General features: G+C 37.2%; 1 pseudogene; it reads left to right on the top strand.

Annotated features, from left to right (window-relative positions):
• LOC137712300 (subtilisin-like protease SBT3.6) overlaps window positions 1-23,113 on the top strand; it is a 28,523-nt pseudogene that overhangs the window by 457 nt on the left and 4,953 nt on the right.

Raw genomic sequence — 23,113 nt, 5'->3', positions numbered from 1 at the left:
TCTGATTGCACCAGTTGATGCCAAGAGTAGAGTATATACTGCTTCTAGTTTCAGCAATTTTCGTTGGAAAATGATATCCGCACACTTTTTTCTCCTTTTGCACACCCTTGTTTATTTATATATCTAGGTTCTCTTTTAGCTTATTCAATCCCAAAGCAATAAATAAACATGCGTGTGCAGGCGGAGAAAAATGGCATGCATAACTTCTTTTTATGGATAACTAACTCTAATATTTACTGTCCATCCAATGTGTAGCTGCACATAGTTTATTGGGGTGAGAAGCAGCATAAGGATCCTGAGCTTTTAACCATTTCACATCATGAGATGCTGGCATCAGTTGTTGGCAGGTAAATTTACACACATAACATTAGTCTGTCACGCTACTTCAATCTTCTCCACAAAGAATGAGTACTTAAGTTTCAGATTAAGCAGCTTGAAGTCGCACGGACAAACTTTTGGTTTCTTGAATAACTTGTCCAATAAGGACATCTGTAGACAAATTAGCTTCGTTCGTGGTTTTGCTGCCTTTGAAACTTGATTGCCTGTCTGAAGGTGACTTAATTTAGTCCTAAAAGGTAAATATCTAAAATGGTTGCCAATTATGTGTGGTTTAATCATATGTCACAGCAAGGAAGCCGCCATTGACTCAATGGTCTATAGCTATAAACAAGGCTTCTCTGGCTTCGCAGCCAAGCTTACAGAATCGCAAGCAAGGAGGATTTCAGGTACGTACTTTTGAACATACAATTATATATGCCCCAAAATTTGGGGATCATAACTAATGATTATATTCCTGCTGTTCAATCTTGATAGAGTTCTCTGGAGTTCTTCATGTCATGCCAAATACCTTTTACACACCGCAAACTACTAGGAGTTGGGATTACCTAGGCCTCTCTTCTCATTCCCCCACCAATGTTATGCATGAGACCAACATGGGAGATGGGATTGTCATTGGCATCATTGACACCCGAATATGGCCAGAGTCGAAAATGCTAATTGATGAGAGGGTTGGGCCAATCCCTACCCGTTGGAAGGGCCGATGTGAATCAGGAGAGCGCTTCAATGCCACAACAGACTGCAACATAAAACTTACAGGAGCAAAGTGGTTCATAGATGCATTCCTTGCTGACAATGAGCAACCATTCAACAATATAGAATTTCCGGAGTTCTTGTGTCCGAGAGATGCTGAAGGACACGAAGGACACGGAACGCACACTGTTACAACCGCTGCTGATTCCTTTGTGGCCAATGCAAGTTACAAAGGGCTTGCCCTAGGATTAGTCCGAGGTGGTGCACCACGGCTCATTTGGCCGTGTACAAGGTATGTTGGAATGTACCATATTCCATATGCGCTGCTGCTGATATGCTTAGAGCTACTAATGAAGCAATAAATGATGGTGTAGATGCATTGTCGCTCTCTATTAGCCCCAACAATCCTAATCCTATGTTTGAGGTTGATAAGCGCGACACAAAAGCCATTGGCTCATTCCATGTTGTGGCCAAAGGTATTGTTTGAGTTAATATTTAACACTGGGCTTTATGACGATGGAGGCCCAAGAATGCAAAAAGCATGAAGGAGATTAGGCTTGGGCAAATAGACAACCCAGGAAGAATTAAAAACCATTTTTACAAGGAATAGGCAACAAGCCTACGGAAGAAGTGAAGACAGCTCACTCCCAGCAAAAAGCATAGTTCGAGGGTATGGGCAAGCAAATAAACTGGTGACTCACCATGTTCCAGAAGCCCTCCCCAAAAGGCAAGGCTTCAGTTAGGCTAAAACATCTATAAAATCAGCAAGGGACACTAATGACAAGGACACTCAACCAATCAATCGAAAGACATCCCACTTTGCTCTTAGACAAGCCAAAAACAAGAAAGCCTTAGTTTGTCCAGACTTCCCCCTTTTAGTCATAGATTCACCATAGAAGGCCATCTTTTATCAAGTTTAGAAGCTTTGCTACCTTGCCCCAGTGTTGTAGTATCGAATCCCTTTAGGAAATCCTATTTACATTTCATTTTCTAGAAAAAGAACCTTATACAGACTTAACCCATCTGTGACAATCCATTGATAACCAAGAAGTCTAATTAACTTGTGGCACAAGTAATTAACCCAGTTCATAACTAAAAAAGAACAGTCTATTATACAAAAATAACAGTGGCACGCTTAGATCCATATTAGCTTTGATTGTGAGCCCCAAGGCCTAACAAAGGCCCCACAGAGGCACCATTCAAACCAACAACAAACTCACATTGCAGCACACCAAGCAGCAAATCTTGCCCGATAGGCAAGAACCCTAGGGAGCTGTGTGAGGGACAGATTTGGCTTGAACAGGTATTACCGTTGTTTGTGTTGTAGGCAATACTGGACCTAATCGTCAGATAGTGGCGATTTGCAGCTACCACCATCGACTGATCCTTCCCCACGCCCATCACACTCGGAAAAAACAAAACTCTACTGGTGACTCATACAAAATATGTTGCAAATTAATTCTCTAAATTGATCATTAATATGATTAAGCTTTTTCTAATTAAGCATTAATATGTTATCCTTTTTCTCCATTGATTTGCTTGATAAATATTTTAGGGGCAAGCCATGTTTGCAGGAAAAGAGGTTGGTTTTACTGATTTGGTGTATCCAGAAGGTCCAGAACTCCTCCTTACAACATACGGGTAATGTATTTATTTGCACTTTAAAAAGAGTTTGTTCTCTTGTTTGTTGGTGATGTCGAAGAGAAAAACCTACCTAAGACAACTACGGCGAATCTTAGGCTAATCATGCACTGCAGTGTTGGAAAGTTAAAAAGCATAACAGTGCGTTATTGGCTTGGATTCCGCCATAGTGGTGTACCCGTTGTAAGTAAATTTCTCTCAATTTTGGGAACCAAAACCATAGCACTGAATACTTACTTGCAGTGTCTGCAGGTCCCTGAGACTAAATAACACTGGAAATGTAGTCATTTGCTTCACAACGAAGCCCAGGCAAGAACAAATTGCCAGCACCGTATCTGCTGTTAGAAGTGCAAGTGGAGTTGGAGTGATTATTGGTAGGAATCCTAGTAATCTCTTGGGTGCTTGCAACAATGACTTCCCCTGCATTGTTGTTGACAACGGACTTGGCACCGAATTATTTTACAAGGTAACTCAAGCGTGATTTTCTACATTCGTTCCACAAGGTAACTTCATTTTTACACCACTATAATCAATCTAGAATCATTATTCTCTTTGTAAAATTAAAAATTAAAAAAAATTAAAAAAAAAAAAGTGACAATGTTTTTCTTTGTGATACACAGATCTCCTATTGTAAAACTGAGCCCTTCTAAGACACTGACGGGAAAGCCTGTATCGAGTAAAGCTGCTCACTTTGCTAGAGGACCTAATTCCATCTCTCTTGCAATTTTGAAGCTAGAATTTGCTACCAAATTAGTCCTATTAACCAATGCACCTTTGGGTGCATTTGTTGCACTGGATTATCTCGGACTGGACTATCTTCAGAGACTACGCTGGAATGACTTAGATTAGACTAACTTGGACTAACTTTGTGACTAACTTGGTGAAGCGTTTAGTACAGTCTCGGACTAAAAAGTAGGATAACGAAAAACCATCACATTCATCACCCAAAAGACCAACAAAGCAAATTCAGAACAAAAGTCATACATTTTTTTTTATATAAAATTTTAATTTAATAAAGAATGATGTTAGGAGTTACATATACAATATGGAGTCATCGAATGAAGTACTATGTTGTGTATACAAAATGTATATATACATTCTATATGATTTCTATTTGACATACAAACTCAACTCGGGATCTCTTCCCTTCTTCCAGTAACTAGTGGACTGGTGCACTCGAATCTTGCATGCTTGAGTCTAGACTCTCGATATCTGTTCTTCGCATATGAAGAGAGCTTAACCTCGTGGTCAAAGATAAGGACACGCCAACATTCTTCTCTGCACTGAGCATGTGGAAATACACTTGAGGTGCCCATCCAACCCGCTGGTTTAGGAGAGGGAAGGACTGCAGGTAACAAATCGAAGTTGTGACAGTTCCTACAAGACCTCCGGCGAATACGTCCTGCCAATGATTAAGTAATCATCACATGAGAGATTCCCACAAGAGCAGCACATAGTAATGGAAGAAATATAATGCAGAGCTTTGCGGAATGGCCTCTATGATCAAACACTTTGATCTTCTCGGACAAATACCATGCAAGAAAAACCAAGAACTGCAAATAAAACTGAAGTATTTTAGCAAAAGGAATCAAACAACAACATTATTCTGCATTTATTTACATAACTGAGATTAAATGAACAATTGTAAAAAGCAATGAAATAGAATCGAGGGATATGAATGGGAAAGTACAACAAACAAAAACAAGCAACTAAACCTAGTGCACCAGGCTACTGCCATCGCAGCCATTGCAGAGTCATTGCAAAGTAGATACATAGACAAACAATTAATGAATTTGGCTCCTAGTTTTCGAATTATTTATTAATAATTTACCAAAAACAACACTCAAACTCCAAAGCTCTGCATCTGCATCTAAATTCCTTGTCCGTAATACTAGTTTTCTAATCAAAAGCCTTGCATCCGCATCCAAAGCCTTGCATATACATCAAATTGTGGACGTGATAGGAATAGACAAGAGCACCACATGCTGAGGTACACAATTCTTTGTCCTTAATCCTAATTTTCTAATCAAAATTTGCACCATAATTATTGTTTTACTTTTCTCATGGAACACCTAATTATTACTGATATTAATATGAACAAATGTGTAGCCCCGTGCACCAGGCTACTGCCATTGCAGAGTATTGCAGAGTCATTGCAAAGTACATAGACTAACAATTTGAACGACGCTAATCACCCACTTGCCTCGGACCACTTAGCCACTAATGATTTATAAAATTCAACCCAAATCAAAAACACCCACATTTTCACAGTTTTCAAACCCAAAACAACAAATCGATAAAACCCAATAATAATTTAACAATATGGAAAACAAAAACAAAGAAATAAATCGTCGAATTCGAAATTTGCCAGATCAGGAGTAGATGATGACGAGCACGAGATGAGGGCGAGCAGTACGAGGATGACGGAGTAGGAAGAGAAGCGAGCAGACGAGGATGAGTGACGAAAGGCATAGTAGTCCCGGTGTATTTGGGGATCCTCGCTAAGAACTCCTAGCGAAGGAGATAGCCGGAGCGAGTGAAGGATACTCTCATTAAACTTAAGTCCCTTTGCCTACCAAACATGGGACTACACTAATAATTAGTGTAGTCTGGTACAATGAAACTTTTAGTGAGTCTAAACAAACACCCCATTCGATTAAGCTGAATATAGCTTTTTGATAGTCGCACCCAGATATAGTTGCGCTTGGTGTAAGTATAATATAGCTTTTTGATGGTCGCAGCCAGATATAGCTGGGCCTGGTGTGAGTATATTAGCAGCCGGTTCTTAGGACATCTTTAACTGACTTGATCAAAGGATTATAGGGTTAAAAATTACACGAAAACTGTCTTCAACCGAAGGTTAGGCTCTAACATCCCACATCGCCCAGGGAAGTGGATCATGTAAGCCTTATATGGATATTCCCATCTTTACCTAACACTAGGCACTTTTGGATCTTATGGCTTCAGGTTCCATCGGAACTCCGAAGTTAAGCGAGATCGCACGAGAGAATTCCCAGGATGGGTGACCAACCCATTGGGAAGTTTTCGTGTGAGTTCCCAAAAACAAAACCGTGAGAACGTGGTCGGGGCCCAAAGCGGACAATATCGTGATATGGTGGAGTCAAGCCGGGGATGTGGTGGGGGCCCAGGCCGAGATGTGACATAGGCCAAAGGGCTCGTGAGCTCCACCAGGCCACAGATGTGAAATCCGGCCAACCGGCCGGCCTAATCATTCAAATCCAACGGCTAACGCCAGGTGACCATTGGATTTGAAATTTTGTTTTTTTTTGGGACAAATTTGTTTAAAAATTAAAAATAAAAAATTCTAATTTTTTTTCTTATAACAACCTAAGCCATTAAACAACATTAAACAACATGAAATAATATTAAACTTAAACAATATTAAACAACACAATCTCCACCCTAGTACTACTTAGGGAAGTTATTCAAACTTAAACAAGATTAAAAAAAAAACATTTAACAACAGAAAACTTAAAAGCCTACTCCATGGTTCTTTTAGCCCAAAGATGTGCAACAAGATCCTGTTGTAGTTACTTGTTTAAGGCATGCAAACGTATTATCCTATGGCGCCTCATATACTCATTTAAAGAGATATTACATGTTCTTGGATCCAAAGGTAAATTAGTGAGTGTCCAAATCATAAAGCGCATAGCCTTTTTGACCAAGAGGGTAACCAACAAATATGCAACGTTTTGCACGGGTATCAAATTTGTGAGTGGGCTAGACAATAGTGGCATAACAAAGACAACCAAAAACTCTCAAGTGACCAAGGGATGGTGGTCGATTGTATAGAAGTTCAAAAGGAGATTTGTTAGATAGTAATGGTGATGGTAGGCGGTTAATGAGATAGACAATGGTTAAGACACAATCACCCCAGAAGGAGAGAGGTAAGTGGGACTAGAAGCGGAGGGCACGGACAACAGTAAGGATGTGCCGATATTTTCATTCGAAAACCCCGTTTTGTTGTGGAGTATAAACACATGTGCGTTGATATTCAATGCCATTAGTGTGGAAAAAAGATTTCATGGATAAGAATTCTAACCCATTATCAACCTTAATTGCTTTAATTTTGACATTAAATTGAGTGTGGACAAAGGATATGAAGAAGGTTTGCAAAAGTTGTTAAGTGTTAGATTTAAAATCATTGACAATGGTAAGAAAATATCTAGCCCAATTTTATGTGGACCCTAAATATCACAATGTAACAAATCAAATGGTGTATGAGTTGAAATTGAACTTAAGGGAAAATGAAGTCTTGTTTGTTTGGCCATGGGACAAACACCATAATTATTATCAAAAGAAATGTTATGTGAAGATAATAAAGGAGAGACTAACTTAAGACGAAATGGAGAAGGATGTCCGAGACGCATGTGTCATAGGTTGGAGGGATGGGAGACTTGGCAAGAAACGGGTGTCTCTGCACTGGAGACATGTAATAAAGACCACCATGTTGTTTACCTAAGCCAATCAACTTCCCTGTTGCCAAGTCTACAAGACACAAAAAGTGGGAAACAGTATGACACAACAATTTAGAGAATCACTGATTTGCTGGCATACATGAGATTTAAAAGAAAGACGGGACACATAAAACATTATCCAAAGTAATGTCAGAATTAAATAATATAGTATTGTTGGAAGTGATTAAGGCTATAGAACCAGTGGGTAAATTGACTATGGGTGTAGGTGATGAATTAGTTTTAATGAAAAATGTACAATTAGAAGTGATGTGGTATGTAGCTCCACTATCCAAAATTCAAGGCTTGGTGAATGCAAAATTTACTAAAGGAGCATAAACAGGAGGCAGACTTGTAGTATTTGCATAAATATTGTTGTTATCAGAATCACAACTAGAATTTATCACGGACAGAGCATGAACCAGTTGTAATAGTTGTTCATTGGAAAGTCCATGTAATGGATTGGATGAAGAAGAGGATTGGGCCCAATTGGAAACATGGGCTATTGGTGTGTCGGCATTCGCATTGGCAGCATGATGAGGAATATGATTGTCATGATGGAGGTCAACAGCATGTCTGTCGGCTGCATAGGCTAAAGTAAAATTTTTTGTTGGTATTTGATCTTTTCCTGTCATGTCGGTTGTGTTTGCTAGAAAAAATTTGGCTAGTGTTTGTAGTGGAAGTGGGATAAGCGTCTGTCTAGAGTCACCAGGATCGATACTTTGATGCCATGTAAAGAAAATAGAGTGTGTAATTGTTTTGAATGAATTTCTTCCAATTGAATAATTAAATATGTACAAGGTATTATATACAAATATCACAATCAAGCACATAGCCACTATTACGGCATGCATGCAGTGATCCACAATTTGTGGCATTTGACTTGTGCTAGAAAAGGTAAATTATAATATTATATTAACTATAATAATATTTTCTTAATGTTTGACGTAATCAGAAAAATATTATCATAAACACAATAATATTATAATAACTACAATCATTATTTCCTAATAAAACTTCTAGTCTAACTACGGACCAAGGAACAGTCTCAAGTAAGTAGAATCTATTAGGCACCGGCCTCCCAATAGGGTGCTAGACAACTTGCTCTAAGGAACTCAGCAAAATAGCAGGGTGACGGCTAGTTTTGGTACATTGGGAGATATCATTATTGCCAGACTAAACCATCGGATTGCTAATCCACCGTACGAGTCTGTGAACTCACTATTATATGTAATAATTTTTGGCAAATTTATTCACGATCGCACAAAGAAGCCTTGATTAGCGATTTTCTGCTCAAGTTGACCGATTGAATTATCAGACACAATGATAATATGAAAATTTTCTCACTATCTAATGCTTGTTGAACCTGATACTCTTTGCTATTCAAATTCCTCGTTCACATATCAAACACCACCGTAGTTGATGTAGTTTAAATTATGGGGACCAAAACAGAAATGAAATGACACCCAAAACCTTAATTTGGACTATTTATGGGAAAATACTTGATGCTGTTCTGTTTATACTCAATGACACCACATGCATGTATAAAAGTTTCAGCAACGCCGTGAAATATGAGAGCCTTCGTGTAAATGTGATTTAATCTGGCTTATTTTTTAGACAAATTGTAATTTATATTTAATTGAGTATGTAATTGATCTTGTAATTATCATACAAGATCTCATGTCAATTAGTTTTATTAGTCCAGCCTTTTAGGATTAGATTGGTCGGTCAAAGATGAAGATTAATTGAGGAAGGACTTTCTAGTCCAAGAAAAGTGTGTAAGGTCACCTATTTAAGAGGTCCTTCACACTCAAAGGATGACATCTTTTGCAACGCAAAATATCCATATTGCATTTGAGTGAGCAAAGGAAGCTATTCTGCACTTCGTTCAAATCCAGCTGTGTGCAACCCTGCTGTGTGCATCAGACGTTCAAGATTAAGAGGACAAGGCTCGTCAGGTTGTGTACATGGGTCTCGTATGAATCTTGTAAATAAAATTGACATTCAATCATTTAGTTTGATTTCTTGGTTTTACTTTACATTTTCACTTCGTCAACCCATTGATAAATTTTTCAGTGATGACAGCCTTGACCTAGTTACTGAAGAAGTTGGGAAGGGTTCTACCAATGCTGGACTCTTTTATCTTCAGATTCTCACACGCCCTCTCATGTATAATGAATTTTCAAGCCAAACATGTGGACAACATGAATTGGGTGACATGGAGCACGTGTGGCCGTTAGGCTTCACACGTGGGCCAACCTGCTCTAATACTATAAAAAAATTGGGTTCCACCATAAAACCAATTGGTAATATGGGGAGTAGCTCAACATCTTATAAGCCCTTGCAAAGTTTCTTCTTTAACCAATGTGGAACTCTTTTACCTTCACATTCTCATAGTTACATCACCGATAGAATGGTGTTTCTGATACTTTTGGAAATCGATTCAATTCATGCTTCTTTTTGCAATAGAAAATCCGGAGCCCCATTGTTTCTATTAATTTCTTGCTCGGTTGATAAGGGCAACGGCATCAAGTGAGCTATAGCGGGGTCATTGAGTGTCATGGACCTCAATAACTCAATGTAATCCGTCTTGTTAAGTTGTATTAAACCCTAGAGCAAGTTTAATAAAAGGAATGTTTTGTAGGTGACTTTAGCATTTTTTGACCAGCATACTCCACTCCAAGCTCATCTAATCTCAGTAGTTCTCCCCCTTCTAGTACAACTCTTTACTCCTATATTTTCTTCTTTTTCTCCTCAATCTCTCTTCTTCTCAAACTTAAATTAAGTCTTAATTAAACACAATGCCGAACTAAATTTTTATGATTTATCTTAGCTTGAACTCAATCTTTGTTTGAATCTTATAAGAACTAAGAAAAAAATACAACTTGCTACATTTTGTTAATGTTTATATCAAAATCACTCTCCACGTTTGACAAAAGATTTCTTTTGTTTTTCTTAAATGTATTAACTTTAAGTTTTGTTTTTCCATATGTCTCTTTGTGTAATATTATGACATATCTAAAATATGAAAACACATCATCAACAATATAAATAAAAGTATGATCAATTTTTGAGAGTTTATATTCTAAAAGCAAAATTGGTCGCACGAGATCTTTTTCCTAAAAGCATTTTGTAAGTTCATTAATTAAACTATCAAATATCTCTTGTAATTCATTTTATTCTACTTTTTCTTCGCGCCACACGGCACAACCCTGATATGATCTTTATGATGAGATCATGAGATGACCTGTATTTATGTAATTAACATTCACAAAAACAAGTGTCACTTGTACAGTTGATATTTTTGCAGCCACGAGGACAAAACTCTGTCGCATCTACTGCTTCAACGTGAAGCTCTTTTTCTTTACTCCCACAATCTACAACGCATGTGCATTCACCATGTACACATTTGCCACCCAGACCGCAGTCTTCGTTCCCCACACAGAAAATGGGATCCTCCATAAACCTTCAACAGTGGTGAACCTACAAAATGCAACAGGTTAATATACATACTATTCCATTGGCCTGCACCTCCATGAACGGTTTATGCTTCAAATCATCAATCACAAATTATTTATAAAAAATAAAAAAATTAAATAAAAAAAATTAGACAAACCTAAAACTAATAAGACATCCAATTATACTGAAGAAAAAAAAAACGAACATAGTGTTTCTTGAAAACACTAAAATAACTATAATTTCATCCAATGATAATATATACGGCTTCTCACTTGAGTGATTTTCTTTGTACATATAATCTTTTAGAGAAGACTTAAAAAAGAAATATTTTGAAATTTTGAAATACAAAGCAAAGTGAGCCCTATGAGAGTGTAGAGAGAGAGAGAGATAGTAAGCCCTATGAGAGTGTGTGGAGAGAGATAGAGAGAGAGTAACAACTTGTAGTGACAAAGAGGAGCAGTAAAAGCATCAATTTTATAGTCGTCGTACTAGGTTATGTGATCAATCAAAAGCTACAAGAGAGGATTTAACAGTATGTAAGTTTGAATTTGTGAGAATCAAACCTGACATAGAATTCAGCTATAGAACGGAAGTTGGTAAAACGGGATTTTGTAGATTTGTTTGAAAGGTTTTTCCTATTTAGAAGATATTTTCTTTCTATGATAAGATTTTTTATTTTCTACATTGACATTTTTGCTATATATTTTGAGAGGGGTCTATACTGAATTACTTAAGAAAATCTCACTATTCTTAAAGTTTTAGAAAGTTAGGAAACTATGAAATACTTTTGAACCTAATTTCAATTATGTGAGCTCTATCGATATAGACACCCTATTTATTGAAAAGGAAAATAGATTCATTTCAACGAATATAAAAAAAAATATTATCGTAATAAATAAAAATCTCGACATAGAATGAAATTATCTTCTAAATAAGAAAAACCTAATTTTCAAATTAATACATAATCTCGTGAACAATTTTCTTCTAGGAATAAAATTCTTTCTAAATTTGCTAAATTCTGTCCCAATATATTGATACCCACAAACCCCACCTTTCACATCACAAGCTAAAATCATCCCTCATAGGTTTTGACTGATTACATAACCTAAAATGTCAACGATCAAGATGACCTTTTAGCTGCTTCTCTTTGTCATTACATGTTGTTACTCTCTCTCCCTCTCTCTCTCTCTCTCTCTCTCTCTCTCAATAATATGTGTGCGCGCGCTAGCTAACTTGTTTTTTATTTTTATGTTTGCTACAAATATAGAAGGGGCTAATGAAACTGTACTGGCTCATCGCATTTTGTAGGTTCATCAATTTTTAAGGTGTCCGGAGAATTCTTTATTCCATGTTTGTCGGACCAAGAGTGCAATTCGCATGTTTCAGTGCCGAACTGCAAATGCGTAAAAGAGCAATGCATATGCCCTCATTTTGATCATAAAGAAAAAGAGTTTCATAATGAAGTAGTAGATGCGACAAATTGTGCTTATAATCGCGGCTGTGCCTAGTGAAAAAAAAAAGAAATATGTTTTTGGAAGTGTAAATGGAGAAATTCATTTCTCCATGATCTTAATTGTAATAAAAAGTAATTTGCTTGCCAAGTGGAAAAAAATTGAATAAAATGTAATAAATTCGCACATTCTTCTTGCAGAATAATTTATTTTTACTTTATTGAAAATTTAGCTTGTAATTTTGGTGAATTTGTACTTGGCTATATTTCACAGTTGAATTTTTACTATATTTCACGAATTGTTGCAAGTTACAACAAATTAACCAAACTGATTGCATTTTTGCTCACTACTCTTAACTGGTAGTGATATTCACCACTATGTAAATTACCATTAACTGAGTTTGATTTAATCTATCAATTACACAAATCTCAAAATTTAACAGTAGTAGTGGGGTGGTGAGCACTACAACAACTTAAAAGTAGTGGTAAAAAATTGGGAGTTTTGATGAAAAGAGCTTGAGGTTAACTTTAATTTAACCAAAAAACCACCCTATATTATTATTTAGGGTGAAGTGTTGATTTAATCCCTGAACTATCACCTTAGTGAAAATTGATTCCCTAAATTATTTTTCCGGTATAATAATTCTCTAAATTTATTAAAAATTGCTAATTTCATCCCTATTTTTATATTCAAATTTAATTTATCCAATTTTTTGTCAACTTAAGTCACTTGACACACTTTAAAGTGTAAACGTTATTTTCTCGCCTATAAGCCCTTAACATTTCATATAGGTTGTGAATCTAACGTCTAATTTACCCCCTAATGTTAACTTATACTATTTCTTATGAAAAACTACCAATTTACCCTCCAAATTAACTCCATACACTATTTCTTTATAAAAAAAAACTACTAATCTACCCTCCAATGTATATCACATGCAAGTAACGTGACTTAAATTGATGAAAATTTGAATATAGTATCTTTGAATATAATATTAGAGATAAAATTGGCGGATTTTTATAATTCAAGGATTGATTTTTCTATAAAAAAAATAGTTTAGGGACCTAATTTTCACTAAGTTGATAATTCAGGAACTAAATTGACAGTTCACCTTATTGAAAAGTTAGCTCGTAATTTTGGTGAGTTTCTACTTAGCTACTCTTAGCGAAAACATCTTAATCAATGGTAATACAACTTTCCCAAACCACAAAAACATATTAAATAACAATTTACAAGTTCTCACATAGCTACCTAATTACAACACAATTTACACAAGGCATATTTTATTAACACCCTATATATTATTGAATACAACTCACATACTTAATACACCTCATATTTGTTTTTTTAATTAATTTTTTTTAATATACCCATATATTTTCTCATAATACCCTCACATCCCACACTCTCAATAGACCCCATACTTTCTAGATATACTCCATACTCTTTATATCTTAAATATTTTCTTGGGACTGACACACCCTAACCCGGAATGTCCACAGGGACTCCGAATCAAGCTATGACGAAGCCATAAGGTGTAGTGATGTGGAAAATGTGAATAAATTTAAACTTAAAGTGCCTAAATATAAGAGTGCGCATGTGAGCAGGAATGAACCCATTTCACACATGATGTCAGAACATAAGTAAAGTACTGTAAAGTAGGATGAGAATCATACCATCGAAGGTAACTACCTATACCAAGATTTCCTAAGAATCCTCGTCGACACAAAAGCTCAGCCCTAAATCCTGGAAGGACGAAAAACAACGGTGAGTGGGCCTAAAAATAAAGTTTTATGAAAACCTTTTTGAAAACATTATAACCCATCGCCGTAAAACAAGTATAGTTTCCAAAATATACATATTACGTATAGTATGAAAATACTTACCGTAGCCTGCAATATCTCAAGAATTAGATACGTCACAATATTACGTATATAAACACCTAACATCCGATAATCACATAATCTCGTATAAACAAACATATCATATCGAGTGCTCATCGGTATATGCTGACACATAAGTTCATGCAGAGATATTTTGGCATGAACATGACTAGGTGTAATACTGATTTACACTTTAGTACTACAATCACGTGAAGATTGGCGTTATGCGTATAAGTAAACAAAAATCAACTGACTGTCAATAGTTAACGGAATATTCCCCTGGAATATTCCCTCTAAATCCCTAAATCGGTCCGGGTCGGCTGGTTCGGATCCAAGCTTGGATCCGGGTTTGGTCTTGGGCCTCTTTTTTTTTTCTTTTTTTTTTTTTAAATCGGGCCAGGTCAACCTGGGACGGGTCGCCGGAATCTAGGCAGCGAACAGAGCTTTGTTCGAGCTCAAAATTCAATTATTTTTCACACTCTTCCTACCAATATGAAGATAAACAAGTGTAGTTTGGATTATACCTTTTCGTGGGCCAGTCGTGGCCGGAGTTGGCCGGAGAAATCCTGCAAAATCTTGAGCTCCTCACTGGAAACTGGGGAGTATTTCCCCCGAGTTGATTTCTGTGTAAAAGCTACCCAAAACTTGTGAGTAAGCTTGAGATCAAGCTAGAACTAAAAACTAAGACAAAATGAAGGAGTGCGAGTCCTTACCGAGGTCTAGAAGTGAAGGGGATCACCAGATCCTCGTCAGTATTTTTGTGCAATGAGCACCAAGAGAGAAAGAAAGAGAGAGAGAGAGAGAGAGAGAGAGAAAGAGAATGTGTCCAAGTTTGAGACAAGGAGGAAAAAGGAAAGTGCACGGCTAAATGGTGGTCATTGGTGGCAGTGGAGCTCACCGAATGAGTGATGATGATGGCAGGCGATCTCTGTGTTTACAAAGAAAGAGTTTGAAATGAGAAATGAGAGAGGTGAGGGTTAAGAAGAGAGAGACAGTCGACAAAGATGAGATCCAAAGAGTGAGGAGGAGAGAACACAAGGACAAAGGAGATAGAAGACCCATGTAGGTGGGTTTCACCGTGCAGAAGAATCATACAATGAAAAATATGAAAATAATAAATGGGTAGTTTATCTCGAATAATGAACTTACCAAAATGCCTTTGGACTTCGTAAGTCCATAAAATCTCCATTATAGCTTCAAATTCAATTCCACTTATGCCCACGTGTTCATATTGTCGAGTACTACACAAATACGCTAAAAGAATAAGTCATGCATCTCTCTGAACGATGGTCAACAGAAGTCAAAATCCTTGCCTCTAAGGGCATTTTCGTCAATTCACTCATTTGAAATTAATCAAATTGTAAAGTTAGGGACGGGTTGTCACAATCTACCCACCTTAAAAAAAAATTCATCCTTGAAATTTGAAACAAATTGCTAAACATAAAATAGTGAAAATATATAAAGACGAAATCAAGTTAAAGCGGTTGCATAAAAGATAATGATGTTCTGTTGCGATTGGATTGCAATGATTCCTCTTTCAGCCTCCAAACTCAAACTTTCCTTCTACGTATAGTATGAAAATACTTACCGTATAGTTTCCAAAATATACATACTACGTATAGTATGAAAATACTTACTGCATAGTTTCCAAAACAAGTATAGTTTCCAAAATATACACACTACGTATAGTATAAAAATACTTACCGTAGTCTGCAATATCTCAAGAATCGATACGTCACAATATTACATATATAAACCCCTAACATCCAGTAATCATATAATCTCGTATAAACAAACATATCATATCAAGTGCTCATCAGCATATGCTGACACATGAATTCATGCAAAGATATTCTGACATGAACAAGACTGGGTGTAATAATGATTTACGCTCTAGTACTACAATCACGTGAAGACTGGCATTATGTGCATCACATACAAGTCCTAATTGCCTATAGCAATCTAGGACAGGACCGGCACCTACAATGAATCCAAAGTGAGCGTACGGTACAATGTGAACATACACGTGAAAAACTAGCCATGGCCCGGGTGAGTACTAATACCAGTACAGCACATGATGAGCAGATAACGCAAATATGATCATGCAATGGTAAATCGATAATTCAATAATTCAATAACCCTCGTCAATTGAATACTATTCATAATCGTAAATACCATTACAGCATCCATACTAATACACATACATGTGCATCCTGTAGGACGTAGAATAATTGCATGAACTCTGTCAATATGGTAATTTTATATACGTTACCCTAATCTAGGTGTAACGTAGAAAATTCTTTATCAAATATATAAATGGAAACTAGCAAACACACACACACACACACATACTATATAAAAGAAAAGACCCACTCACAGATACTGGTGAGGAAATAGCCATTTGAACTTGGAAAGCCGAAGTCTCTGATACTAATTGCACCTAAGCATAATATTGGGACCCGTTAGTAAAACTTGATTAAAACGTTTGAATTTGAGAAAGCGGAGTGTGAATTTGTAAAAAGTCAACGAAAAAGTCAACCGAGACACCCCGATGGTCAACTACATTATAACTTTATAATTTCAGTAAATGGATGGCAAAAACAGACTCGGGACCTCGAAGTTAACCTATGAGGGTTTCCAAGAAAATATCGAAAAAGTCAACAAAAGTCAACTGACTATCAACAGTTAACTTTAACAGATTATTCCCCGGGTTTGGGTTTGAGCCTTTTTTTTTTTTTTTTTTTTTAAATCGGACCGAGTTAACCTGGTTATGGGTCGCCAGATTGGGTTGGAATCTAGGCAGCAAACCAGAGCTCCGTTCAAGCTCAAAACTCAACCATTTTTCACACTCTTCCTACCAAAATGAAGATAAATGAGTGTAGTTTAGGATCATACCTTTCCCTGAGTCAACCGTGGTCGGAGTTGGTCGGAGAAATCCTGCAAAATCTCAAGTTCCTTGCCGAAAACTGGGGAGTATTTCCCTCGAGTTGATATCTGTGTAAAAGCTGCCCAAAACTTACGAGTAAGCTCGAGATCGAGCTAGAAATCGAAAACTAAGAGAAAATGGAGGAGTGCGAGTCCTTACCAAGGTCGAGAAGTGAAGGGGATCATCGGATCCTCGTTGGGTTTTTTGTGCAGTGAGCACCAAGAGAGAGAGAGAGAGATAATGTGTCCAAGTTTAAGAGAAGGAGGAAAAGGGAAAGTGCACGGTGAGGTGGTGGTCGTTGGTGGTGGTGGAGCTTGCCGAAGGAGTGGTGGTGAAGGCGGGCATTCTCTGTGTTTACAAAGAGAAAGTTTGAAATGAGAAATGAGAGAGACAATCGACAAAGTAGAGATTCGGAGAGTGAGAACATGGGAAGAAATGGGATAGGAAACCCACGTGGGTGGTTTCCACCATGCAGAAATACCATACAATTAAAAATATTAAAATAATAAATCGGTAGTTTATCTCGAATAATGAATTTACCAAAATACCCTTGAATCGTAAGTCCATAAAATCTATGTTGTAACTCCAAATTCAATTCCGGTTGTGCCCACGCGTTCGTATCATCGAGTACACCACAAATACACTAAAAGAATAAGTCATGCGTCTCTCTAAACGATGGTCAACGGAAGTCAAAATCCTTGCCTCTAAAGGCATTTTAGTCAATTCACTCATTTGAAATTAATAAAATCGTAAAGTTAGGGACGGGTCATAGGGACCACCCATTTTCTACCAAGAACCAGCCACAAGTCTTCTTCTTTTTCCCACGCCACACCAAATGTTGATTAAAGAAGCAAGCCACATCTTACGATTATTCTATATGATTCATAAACCCGATTTATATAAAAAAACTCTTTAACCTAGTACAAAAATGTTTACACTCAAAGCATTCCTCCTAGTACAAAACTTTAGGTTGATTCTTCTGAAATCTCAGAGACCCAGTGTGACAACCCGTTCCAAATTTTACGTTTTTATTTTATTTTAAAAGCGTGAATTTACAAAAATGCCATAGAGGCAAAGATTTTGACTTATGTTGACCATTGTCTAGAGAGACGTATGACTTATTCTTTTAACATATTCTTGTAGTACTCGTTGGTGTGAACGCATAGGCGAAAACCGTTTGCGAGTCCAGATTATAACGGTATAGTTATAGACGTTTGAAAATGGTTATTTAAAGTTTAGTTATAAATTATTTGAATTCCCACCTTGTGGGAATAGTGGACCAATTAAATTAAAGGGACAAGAACCAATTAGAGGAGAGGAGGAAAGCCCTCAGCCAATCAGAAAGAAAGAAGAAAAAAAAAAAAAAAAAACTCCCAGCTTTCCCGTGCATTTTCCCCTCGCGACCACCCATTTTCCAAGGCCTATTCCGACCAACTCCGATGGATTTTTTCGACGAAGCCACCACCATCTTGAAGCTCTCATTCCCCTCTACAAAACCCACCCAAGAACCACCTTGATTAACCACGGTATGTGGCGGTTTGAGGCCACGAAAGTTGGCAGTTCTCACGGTGCTCCGGGCACACTTTTTGATTTTCCTGCAAATCGGCAAAGTGATGGCCGATGCCACCACTTGGGCTTTGTAGCCCATCATCCCAGGAGCAAAACCAACCAACCTTGACCCTGTTGGACCACCGTAGACGACGAATCGATGTCGGGAAGTTTTAGGCATCCACCGGCTTTGTGGGAAAAATTGACCATCTTCCGTCCACTTTTGGATTTCGTGGAAGGTATGAAAGTTGCTCCACTCACTGAGATCTTCATTTCTGTGAAGTTTGAGAATTTTTTGAAATAGTTGGATTTTTCGGCGAGTCGGGGCGACCGACCGCCACCTGCGGCGGCGCGTGGCCAGTGGGCCCCCAATGCTATTTTTAGGCTATGTCGAATGTTTTGAATTCAGTTTTGTTATTTGAATGACGTAGGTTGATCATTGGAACCTAAATTCGTTACGATACGTTACTTGATAAAAATGTGAATCGACGATCCAACCGTGGGATCGTCACCAAACTTGGATACATTATAATACGTAATATTTAAAGATCATAGGAATTTATGGATCGGGAATCTAACATACAGATCTTCTCGAATTGGATTTGTAAGTTAGTAAAATAAATGTTAACCACCACTTGGTTTTGGGCAATTGGTGGAGATCCGACCGTTGGATCGTAATGAAATTTTAATATGTTATTCTAGAAACATATTGTGGATTGTAGGGAGTTGTGGATTGGAAATCTAATATGCAGATCTTCCGGGTCGAGTTATACAGGGTTGTAGACCTTACCGTCGATCTTTGATCGACTGTTGACTTGTGGTCAATGGGTCTCAAACTACTTTAGAATGCCCTTGAGGTTGAGTTTTATGTGAATTACGTATTCTATTGACAAGAGTTCTGAGATGTGATTCGATAATTGGTCACAGGCACCAATCATTCAGGACGTCTCGATGCGTGCGCTAGAGAATCATAGCGTGGACTCCAGGTGAGTGGACCTTTTCCTTTTATCGTACATATTATTGATAGTTCCATCGACACTTTTAAATTGATTAGGTATATTACCTTCATATAATTATTGTGAATGCTTGAAGTACTAATATGAACTACGAATGGCTTAATCTCTGTTTAGGGTACGTAGGCAGTCTAACGAGACGTTAGATGCAACCATAATATATTTGAGACAAAAGCCTTATTTGGAAAATTGAGTAATGCGAAGGAAATTGGTAAAGGCAAGTTTTAGTTTTGTGAATTAGTTAGTTAAATTAGTGTTAAATGGGTTGTCATGGATAATTATCCCTGAAAATAAGTAGTTCGGGAGTAGGGCGTTATTGGTTGTACATTTCACACCGTATTGTATATAATTGAAAATGCTACGACATGGTTGAGTATTAGATTGCATCATGGTATATCCATATGTATATTACTTACACATAATTATTGGGAATGCTTTCAAGTGCAAAGGTGAACGCAAGACACCCAGGTAAGTTCAAGTGAGTTTATGGTATTAGTTGAATCGATGGAGTTATAGCATGACTACATTTATGTGTTAGGCAACTCCGATATTGTCGTACTGGTTGCCATGAGTTGTACATGTTATATTGAGATGCATTGAGAGCTCATAAACTTACACCCCGGTGTTAGTGCTCCCGCCCGTGGCCAGGCACACACGTGATGTTCACCTCCCGCACCTTACGCTCACCTTGGACTCAAGGTAGGTGCACATGCCTGTCGTACATACCACTATAGGTGGTTCCGACTCGTAGGTGACCCCCGATTATTCGCCCAGTCTTCAAGTGATCGTAGCACTTGAGCGTACTTATTTACACCCAGTCCTGTCGTACAGACCACTAGAGGTGGTTCCGACTCTTGTGCAGGGATGCTTGATGAGATATGGATAAGTCGTACAGGTCACTAGAGATGACTCCCGACTTATATACTTGCATTGATTGATGAGATATGAGTACAGTCATACGGGTCACGTTAGGTGATTCCGACTGATGTATCATTTTATATTGATTAAGTTCATTTGGCCTACTTGTTAATCCATTGTAGAGTCTATGGACACAGCATACCCGTGGTTTTGGCCTTTGTTTTTTTGTAGCATGGGTGGATATATAGATATATATATATATATATATATATATATATGTGTGTGTGTGTGTGTGTGTGTGTGTGTGTGTAGTACTGTCCTGTAGAAAACGATAAGGGAATTACAGTGAGGGGTTATTACTGTTAGAAAGGTAATAGTTTTGGGAAGCTTGGTTTTACTGCTTACTCACACTTTTTGTTTTGTACCCCATTCAGGTTTTTACTGCTGAGTTTGTATCGATGAGGATATATGGCTAATCTTAGTATTGGTGGCTACTTTTAAGGGTATGATTCTTACCGACACTATTGTACTTTACTTATGCTCTGGCATCGCGTGTGAAATGGGTTCGCTCCCACTCGTAGCACACTCTGGCTTTTAGAAACTTTTAGGTTCAAATTTATTCACATTTTTTACACTATCACACTTTATGGTTTCGTCACCTTCTAGGTGTCGGCCAACACAACTCGATTTGGGGTCCTAGTGGACATTCCGGGTCGGGGTGTGTCACCCAGTCATCGGAGACAATTCCATTTGTTGGTGGATGACTGCAGGTCGTCCTGACGATGGGCAATGGCCTTCTGGTTGCTCGACTTCAGGTTGAGGAAGATTGCTGCTTCCAACCATGACATCAGCACAAATTAGGGTTAACCCTTTTTCTTTCCTTTTTCACACATATTACAATTTTAGCAAAATCTATAATTTGTAAAGCAAAAGGTTGGATTCATGCATTATGGTGAAGGTTCATGCAATCAAGCTTAAAAAACAAAAAAAATATCGACATTAAGATCGTATTTTAGAAGAACTTGGATTGCGATAATGAATATTGTGAATGGATTTGTAGGATCTGCATTACAATTACCTTTGTACTGAGTGAGGACGACCTATGAGATGGTTTAAGTTCCTTTTCTAGATTCCGGGTTTCCATCTTCAAAGCGTGTATCTCTTTCAACATAATAAATAAATTAATTAATAATCAATAAAATATATGAATTCAATAAAATAAAAGGTTTAATCATAATAACAATAATTGAAATGTAATACTCTTCTAATTGAAATGAACAATTTCTCTTTACCGCAGGGCCATGAGCATGCTGATGACGTGTTATGACCTATTTTATCTAAGAGTAAGAGAGGATGTGTTATGGACAATATGGAGAAGGGTTTGAGGAGTTAATGTATATTATTCCGTAGACGTTATGCCCTTATTTATAGTAAACCAAGGGGGATTTCTTGCCTTACAAGTAAAACAATTTCAAAAGAAAATGATCTTCTAGTATCTAAATACAATTTATTAATGATTTACACAATCATACATGTGCTGGAAAAGACCTTATGCCTTTATATTCCACAATTATAATGATTTACACAATTATACAATCTTAAAGTGAAGGGACCTGGTGTGCAAAAGCTTAGAGACCCTGTGCAATGCCCCCTATTACTCTCCCCCAAAGTGCGCACTGGTCTAGCTAATAAGACATGAAAAAACTAATAGTGCCAAGTATTTTCCTATAAACAATGTCAAATTTTTAGTGTCGTTTGTTTTGGTGTTTTCAAAATATGATGACATGATTAGGAACTTCTTCAGTGTTGTTACTGGTGACGATGGTGAGATGATGACAGTGGTGGTGATGGCGAGATGGCAGGTGGTGGTGGCCATAATTGTGATGATGGTGAAGAATATGGTAATTATGGCCATGGTGGTGATGATGGCGAGACTGGAGGTGAAGGTGGTCATAGTGACATGGGTGATGGTGGTGGGCATATACATGACTTCATTTTTTGCCATAACTTTTATGTTTCCTTGAAACCTTAATTTTGTTTTATAATTTATCTTGTATTTTCTATTATTTTGAATTATATTATTTATTAACATATGAAACATCAATTTGATGTTTTGAACTTAGCTAAACATTGTTTTTCTTTTTTTTTTTTTTTTTTTTTTTTTTTTTTTGGGTTCATTTTCACAAAACAATATGTCAAGCACATTTTTCACCAATTTTTATATCTGCAAAATATTAACTACCAAACTCTAATTGTCCTAAATGATTAGATTTGTAACGAGAAAGAATTAAGGTACACATATGGCCTTTCCTTTCCTTTATCAATTGACTGAAGAGTGAAGACTCAAAAGTACCTGGTAAAGGAACAAGAACGCTGAGTTCAGTGTTTTGGGGTGTTTTCTGCCCAAAATGATCAAACCAATTATGCACGCAGGTTTTGACCTATTGGTTTAAAAATGAGTAAATAATTCGTTAAGTACCTTGTAACGTTTCTAAATCATCTGCTTGATCCCATCGTTATATATATTTTAAAACAGTACTAATTGAACTTGTTTATCCTTAAATTTTCAGGCTCATCCACCTCCATCCTCTCTTTCTCGATGTTTAAAACAGTGCTAATGTGATAATGGAGGAATGGTTCCAGTTTCCCAGACTTTCCAAGACATGAAGTCACATTCTGCAGTTACTAGCGCACACTAAGACTAAACATAAAGCAAAAAGATTAGTTTGGAACTTTGGAAGATTATTGACCTAGGAAATGAATAAGTTTATGCTGCAAACAAATTAAAAGGATCGGGATCTAAGAACTTTCCATTTAATGTAATCTGAGA

Source organism: Pyrus communis, chromosome 14 (assembly GCF_041283825.1).
Source record: "Pyrus communis isolate YQ-2024b chromosome 14, ASM4128382v1, whole genome shotgun sequence".
Lineage (NCBI taxonomy): Eukaryota > Viridiplantae > Streptophyta > Magnoliopsida > Rosales > Rosaceae > Pyrus > Pyrus communis.
This window is presented reverse-complemented; position numbering and strand designations above follow the sequence as displayed.